The sequence below is a fragment of the Cynocephalus volans genome, chromosome 2 (genome assembly GCF_027409185.1).
Source record: "Cynocephalus volans isolate mCynVol1 chromosome 2, mCynVol1.pri, whole genome shotgun sequence".
Lineage (NCBI taxonomy): Eukaryota > Metazoa > Chordata > Mammalia > Dermoptera > Cynocephalidae > Cynocephalus > Cynocephalus volans.
The window spans coordinates 97,162,109-97,170,265 of record NC_084461.1 but is presented as its reverse complement, the minus strand read 5'-3'; positions in this window follow the sequence as shown (position 1 = coordinate 97,170,265).

Here is an 8,157-nt window from a genome sequence, read left to right as displayed (position 1 = left end):
GTACCATAGTCATATAACAATATTCCCTATGTCCATACACATGTTCACACATATTCTTAATGGTGCTTGCTGTGGTTTCTTCTTAGCATTATGATCAGTCTAGGGCCCTTCTAATAAAAGTGTGGTCTGTGAATCAGGCTCCACTCAAGACTACTGAATCAGAACCTGCATTTTAACAAAATGCCCAGAGAAGTACATAGAAGTTTGATAAGCACAGCTAGGGCATTGAAAAAGTCTGTCTAAAAGCATAAAATGCTGGACGCTGTCACCTGGTGAGGAAAGTCAGTATAATATTCCTTAAATGGAAAAATGGAGATTCTTGTACTTTCAGATAGGAGGGCCTGACAAGAGGAATTCTACAAATGTTCAGAAAATTTGGATGTTGGGCTCCTAGATGAACGAGAGAAGTGAGGTCATAAGGTTTTGTCCAATTGGCCAATCCTGTAAGGCCTTTTAATTCTTCTCTCCCTGATACTTCTACTTACTCTTCTACTTACCTTCTCCTTACTCTTCCCTCAACAAAACTGAACTCCGTTCCTGAAAATGTTGGTGAAAGTTTCATTTTCCTATTTTTGTGGGGTTTAAAAAATAACATGCTCAAAAATGTGTAAATACAATGCTTATTCTAATCCAGGGGGATTTACCCAGTTCTGATTCACATCTTATTAATTCTTTTACCCATGCTGCAGAGAACTCACAGGAAGAAGTTTGTTTTTTTAAAAAAATTAAGTAGAACATGAATCAGACCCAGGGAAATCCCAGGAGCTACAATCGAGAGTTCTGAAAGAACCCAGCTAGGATTTCAATCTGAGCTAGCAGGTACCAAGGATAACAAAAATGACCAGTGTGATGAGAAGCACGCTGAAGCAATAGATCAGACTCGTGACATGTGCTGACGTAATGGGAGCACCTGCCTGTCTTGCACTTTAACAGAGCTGTGAATTGCTACTTCTCAGGTATGGGATAAAGAAGGTAATACGTATCAATTAATCAACTTTGCTGCTAGCTGGATTAGGCAAAGGAAGCTTATGGGTTAGAAAAGATTAAATCAATGCACATATAATTGCCATTGTTTTAATCAACTGTTTATATATTTTTGCATATTAACAAATATGATTATTTTCGTTTCAAATGGGAATTACCAGCTCCTGTTCAAAAATTCAAATAGTACAAAATGGTATTCAGAGCAAGTTTCCCACCAAATTCCTAGTTCCTCTCTTAAGATGAAATTCATATTATTACCTTTTCTTTGTGAATTTTTTCCAAGAAACTCATTTCAAAATATTTTACACAATGATAATGTACTATACACATTGCTTTGCCCTCTAATCTTTTTGCTAAACAGTATATCCTCGAGATTGTTTCACATCAATATAAAACTACCTCATTATTTTTAATAGCCTTGTGGTGGTCCATTGGGTGTTTGGATGTTATCATAATTTACTTGAATAATCCCCTATTAATGGACATTTAGGTTGTTTTCAGTTCTTTGCTTCAACGTGTCTGTATGTGTGAGAGAGATAACATAGAAGCAGAGGCTCTAGAGTTGAGCTACTTGAGTTCAAGTCCCAGCACTGCCAGTCATTAGCTTGTGGGCAGGTGGCTACCTGCTGTGTGCCTTCTGACACATGTCAAGCAGTATGTAAGTGTAAGCCACTTTTACTTGAGATAGTTAGTACACGTTTCTCTAGGATAAATGTCTAGAAGTGAAATTTCTAGGTCAGTGAGCGTATGTGCATTACAATTATGATAGATGTTATCATGGTGCCCGTCATAAGTGTTCACAACTTACACAACGTATAATTCTGCCTTTTTCTCCATAATTTCCTTGATGATGTTGGGAAACAAACACTTAGTTTTATTTTCCTTCTGTCACTAACCAGTTAAAATGTTGACCACTAGCAAAGCTTGGAGAAGACTGAAGAGATCAGAATCAAGCAATAGGATTAAAATAAATTCTTCTTCCTTTTTTTCCAGGACATATTTTATCATTGTAGAGGAAATTATATGTAACTCAATTTTCATCAACCTAAGGGCCATGAGACTCCAGTAAAGCTTCATAATCCTTGTCTTTTGTGGCAAAGACTAGCCAGTTCTTCAATATTTCTATTCTCTTCTTTGTAGGACTAGATCATGCTTCCCAGTTGCCTTGCATTTAGAAAAGGCCATTTGAATAGTCTGTGGCAATAAAAAGTAGGTGAAACTTCTGTGCCCTCTGCCAGGCCTAGCCTCTAAAACATCCTGTGTTATTTTCTACTCTCTCTTTCTTTGCTCATTGGGCAAGCCAGGTGCTTGGGATCCTGGAAGGTTCTCGAAGGCTCTAGGGGATGGTGGAGCCACGAAGTGGAAGGAGCCTGGGTTTCTGTCTGGAAAAGAGCACATTCTACCATCCCCACTAACTAGCATTAGATTGTGATAGGAGTAAGAAGTTGTTTTTTAAAGCCACTGATATTTTGGGGATTTTTTATAGTACTTTAACCTACTCCAGTGTTTCTCAATTTTTTAAAATCACAGATACAGTGCATTTCTGTTTATGTACTATATGCATACCTGTGCTTGATAAATAAAAATAAGGTTTCTTTGCCACTCCCCCAACCAATTTTTGCTACCTTGAGGGTGTTACGACCCTTTTTGGGAATGCACAGCTTGCCCTGGCTAACACACTTTGAGACATTTTAAAAAACACCATTTAATTTTCCTTGTGGCACTACCAGAAAGTAAAGGAGGAAAAGAGATTAAATGATCTTCCAGGGGTTCTTTTCACTCTGAGTTTCTATTTGGTATTTACAATCTTCACAAACACCATGATTTATGTGCTAATCAGTCAGGAATTCCGGCAGGTTTTAAGACTTTTTTATTTCTAAGCTCTAGAATTTTCTAATTCTCATGTTTTCTTCTATTATGTGAACTAACAAGTATTTTCATTAAATATTTAAATAAGTTTTACAATAAATTAGCCTTGTTTAAGCATAAAAATCATCATTCATTTCATGGTAACAAATTGAAATAGGACAGACACAAAGATACAGTTAAAAAGTACAAGTGTCCTTTTGCATCCTCTAATTTGCATTGCTTGTCCCGCTCCCCATGGGTTAGTGACCTCTGATACCTTTTTTGTGTGTGCTTTTCAGAAAATATCTAAGTATGTATGTGTCCACAGAGATAAGGTCTAGATTGAAAATAAATGGAACTCTGCTAAACATACTCTTCAGCAACTTGATTTTTTCCCCTTAACAATATATCTTGAACATCATTCTTGGTTACAGAATATCAATCTATATAAATATTTTTCATGGTTGGCTAGTGAGTCATTATATAGATGTACCAAGTTTATTTTATCAGTGCCTTGAATTTAGAGGAATTTTAGAAAATAAGTACCACCTCTACTCCACTCCTACTGGACAGCCCGAGATGCTAAATTCAGTAGAGGTCACAACAGAAAATACCAATTTTAGAAAAACAAAAGCAAGTTACCAAGTTTCTTTCTAAAATTTGCTGAAGATTGTCACGTATGTGTATGAAACTTGCAACATTTGATTCAATTCCAGAAAAAATGTCTTGGGCACCTACCATGAGCCAGAGCCATGTAGTATTATTTAAAATAATGCTTACGATGGAAACAACCTAATAACATTGTTCAGGTAACTGAGAATTAAAATTAAGACAGATTAAAGTAAAACCATTGTTCTGCCCCCTCTGCAGATCCATTCACCTTCTAAGGCAAACTCTAGAACTTAGTAGAGATCTTAAACAGTCCTGTAGGTTTCATCTTAAGGAACTGAATATTGCCTCAGGCCCCAAGGAAGAGGGCCTCAGAGGAAACACAGAATTTTCCCCAGAATAAAGGGGATTAAAGGGTAAGAGAACATACTTGTGAGGAGGCAGTGGTGAAGAGGGGAGAGATGAGGTGTGTTTGATGTTTATGTGCCATTTTGTTTTATTCTTTTATATTTGAATAGGATTATATTTGCAAATGGTACCAGATTCAATATTGAAAGAAATATACAATAAGAAGTAAGTCTCTCTCTCCCATTTCTTCCAGTCACCCTTTTCCTTGTTCCCCTTGCAAGAGTCACCTGTGATTATTAGTTTATTGTGTATCCCTCCAGAGATGCTCCGTGTTTTAGCAAACTAAAATATGACAGATCAACACTCAGGTCAGGCCAGCCTAAAAAAAAAAGGTAGATAGAAAGGATACTTTGTTTTTCTCAGTTTTAAGTGACGCCTATTGACACAAAGTAATTATTAATAGTGCCCTCTTTAAAAAAATACCTTGGCTGGGCATATAACTTATAAATATATACATATAATTTACTGACATAAATGGCAGATACTATACATACATACTATTCAGAACCTTGCTTTCTCATTTAACAGTGTATTTTGGCAATGTGTTCACAAAAGAACATGCTGAATGCCCATTATTTTTTAAAGTTGTGTGATATTCCATTGCATAGGTATACCATTATTTAACCAATCTAGTGTTGATGAACATTTAAGTTGTTCCTAATCTTTGATTAGAAACTGATTCTGGGCTGCCTGGTTAGCTCAGCTGGTTAGAGCATGGTGCTGATAACACCAAGGTCTAGGGTCTGATTTCTGTATCCACCAGTCACCAACCCCCCCCCCCCACTTTGATTCTAACAAACAATGCTGAGATAAATACCTTCTACATATATCATTAGGAAGTGGGATTACTATACATGTCTAGAAAATAATCCTAAAAAGCACAAGTGCTAGGCACAAGGGCAAGTACACTTAAAATTTTTGTAGATATTACACAATTACCCTTCCCAAAACAGTGCAGCAGTTTATATTCACATCATCAGTATATAACAGTGTGCATTTCCCTACATCACCATAAAGGCTTTATTCTTGCTAACCTGATAGATGTCTGATAGAATTCTATTTCACTTTTTAATTTTTATTTTTAATTGTGGTAAAATACACATAACATAAAATTCACTATCTTAATCATTTTTAAGTGTATAGTTGGGTAGTTTTAAGTATACTCACACTATTGTGCAACTAATCTCCAGAACTTTCTCATCTTGCAAAACTGAAACACTACTCTCATTAAACAACTTCCCGTTTCCTCCTCACCTCAGCTCTGGCAACCACCAGTTGTATTTTATATTCCTCTGAATTTGACTACTCTAGATGCCTTATGTGAAGGTACTTCAAAAAGTTCATGGAAAGATTCATATTATCTTTTAATTCTATTTTTTTTTTCTTTTCTTTTCAGGTTTATACAAATGTGTCAATGCCAGATAGTAGAAATACCTAATTTATATTCTATTCTTCCCCCCAAGCTCTCCCAGACCCCCCTCTCCTTCCCACCTCCACCCCAGGCAATCCTAGCTATGTTTTCTCCCTCTGCTAGTCCAATGCACTACTGTGGTCTTTCTTTCCTTCCTTCTTTCTTAGCTCCCACGTATAAGTGAGAACATCTGGTATGTTTCCCTTTGTGCCTGGCTTATTTTCACTTAACATAATTTTCTCCAAGCTCATCCATGTTACTGTGAATGGCAGAATTTCATTCTTTTTTTATGGCTGAATAGTATTCCATTGTGTATATATACCACATTTTCCTTATCCAATCATCCGACGATGGACATTTATGTTGGCTACATGTCTTGGCTATTGTAAATAGACCTGCAATGAAAATGGGAGTGAATGTATCCCTCTGACATGATGATTTCTATTCTTTGGGTATATGCCCAGAAGTGGGATTGTTGGATTGAATGGTAGATCTATCTGTAGTTGTTTGAGGGCCCTCCATACTGTTTTCCATAGTGGCTGCACTAATTTACAGTCCCATCAACAGTGTAGAAGAGTTCCCTTTCTTCTCATCCTCACCAGCATTTGTTATTCTGTCTTTTTGATGACAGCCAATGTAACTGGGATGAAATGATATCTCAATGTGGTTTTGATTTGCATTTCCCTGAGGCTTAGTGATGTTGAGCATGTTTTCAGGTATCTTTTGGCCATTTGTATGTCTTCCTTTGAAAAAAATGTCTGTTCAGCTCCTTTGCCCATTTTTTAATTGGGTTATTTGGTTTTTTACTGTGTAGCCTATTTTTCCACAAAATTTTTGAAACACACATGTATAAGTGGAATCATACAGTATTTGCCTTTCTGTGACTGCCTTAGTTCACTAAACATAATGTCTTCAAGGTTCATCGATGTTGTAACATGTATCAGAATTTCCTTTCTTTGTAAGGTTGAATAATATTCTATTTGCATGGATATACCACATTTTGTTTACCCACGCATCTGTCAATGGACACTTGGGTTGCTTCCACCTTTTGTCTATTGTGAACAATGGTGCTATCAATATGGGTATAAAAATATCTCTTTGAGATTCTGCTTTCAATTCTTTTGAGTATATACCAGAAATGGAATTGATAGATCATAGGAACTTCTAAATTGTTTTCCACAGCGGCTACACCATCTCATATTCCCACCAACAGCTTCTGCAAAGCAAACAATGAACAGAGTGAAAAGGTAAGCTAAGAATGGCAGAAAATATTTGCTAACCATATATCTAATGAGGTTAATGCATACAATATTTAAGAAATTCCTTTAATTCAATTTCAAAGAACCCAGTTAAAAACTCAGCAAAAGACTTGAAAAGACATTTCTCCAAAGAAGACATATGAATGGCCAACATGTACATGAAAAGATGTTCAAAATCATCCATTTTTAGGGAAACGTAAATAAAAACTACACCTGTTAGTATGGCTATTAACAGAAAGCAAAAGACAAATGTTGGTGAAGGTGTGGAAAAATTGGGATCCTCATACACTGTTGTTTGGAGTACAAAATGGTACAATTGCTATGAAAAACAGTATGGAGGTTCTTCAAAAATTAGAAACAAAACTACTATGTGATATAGCAATCCTACTTCTGGGTAGATATCCAAAAGAGTTAAAGTGAAGATCTCAAAGAAATATCTGCAGTCTTATGCTTATTGCAGCATTATTCACAATAGCCAAAATATGGACACAACCTACATGTCCATGGACAGATGAATGGAGAAAGAAAATACGGTATATACATATAATGAAATATTTTTCAACCTTAAAAAAGTAGGAAATCTTACCATTTGCAACAACATGGATGAACCTCGAGGACATTATGATAAATGAAATAAGCCAGTCACTGAAGGACAAATACTGTATGCTTTCACTTACATAAAGTATCTAAAATAGTCAAACTCATAGAAGCAGAGAATTCAATGGATGCTTGAGGCTGGGTGGTGGGGAAAATGGGGAGTTGTTTGGGTATAAAGTTTTAATTTCTTAGATGAGTAAGTTCTAGAGATCTGCTATATAATGCAGTGCCTATAGTTAACAATAGGGTATTGTGTACTTAGAAATTTGGTAAGAGGGCAGATCTCATTTCAAGTGTTCTACCACAAATAAACAAAACAAGACAAAATGAACAAACAAAAAACAAAAACAAAGACACAAGAAAATTGGGAAGTATTGGATATATCTATCATACAGATTGTGGTGATGGTATCGTGGGTGTCTGGATATAACCAAATTCATCAATTATACACATTAGATATATGCAGTTCTTTTTATATTAATTACACTGCAGTAAAGCTATTTTAAAATGTTTTACATGGTCAAATTTAATAATCTTTTACTCTGTGACTTAGAAAAGCCTTACCTAGCTAAGATGGTGTATATATGTACATCCATACATACATATACAAATGAACCCACCCATTATTTTTTCTAGCACTTTGGTAGTGTCAGTTTAAAGTTTTGGCAGTTGTCATCAGCTTATGTTTCTTCAGTTAACTAGGCAGATGACCTCACACTCATTTCCTAGATTTTTTAATTCTGTTTAACTGATCTGGTCCATGCCAATTTCAAGTTGTAATGCGTTATAATGTCTTATAGGACTACTCTGCCCCCATTACTTTTGTTCCCCAAATTTTCTTTGCAATCTCATATATTTAATTTTCTAGGCACTCAGTTTTTCTGTAATATTTCATACATAGAAAATATTATATTTGTATGTGAACATTATTGGAACATAAAGACACCACAAAGTATGATTTAACTTTTTATAATATTAGAGTGGGGTAGACCTTTCTAAATATAACACACAAAAAACAGAAGCTATGGAATAAAATAATTC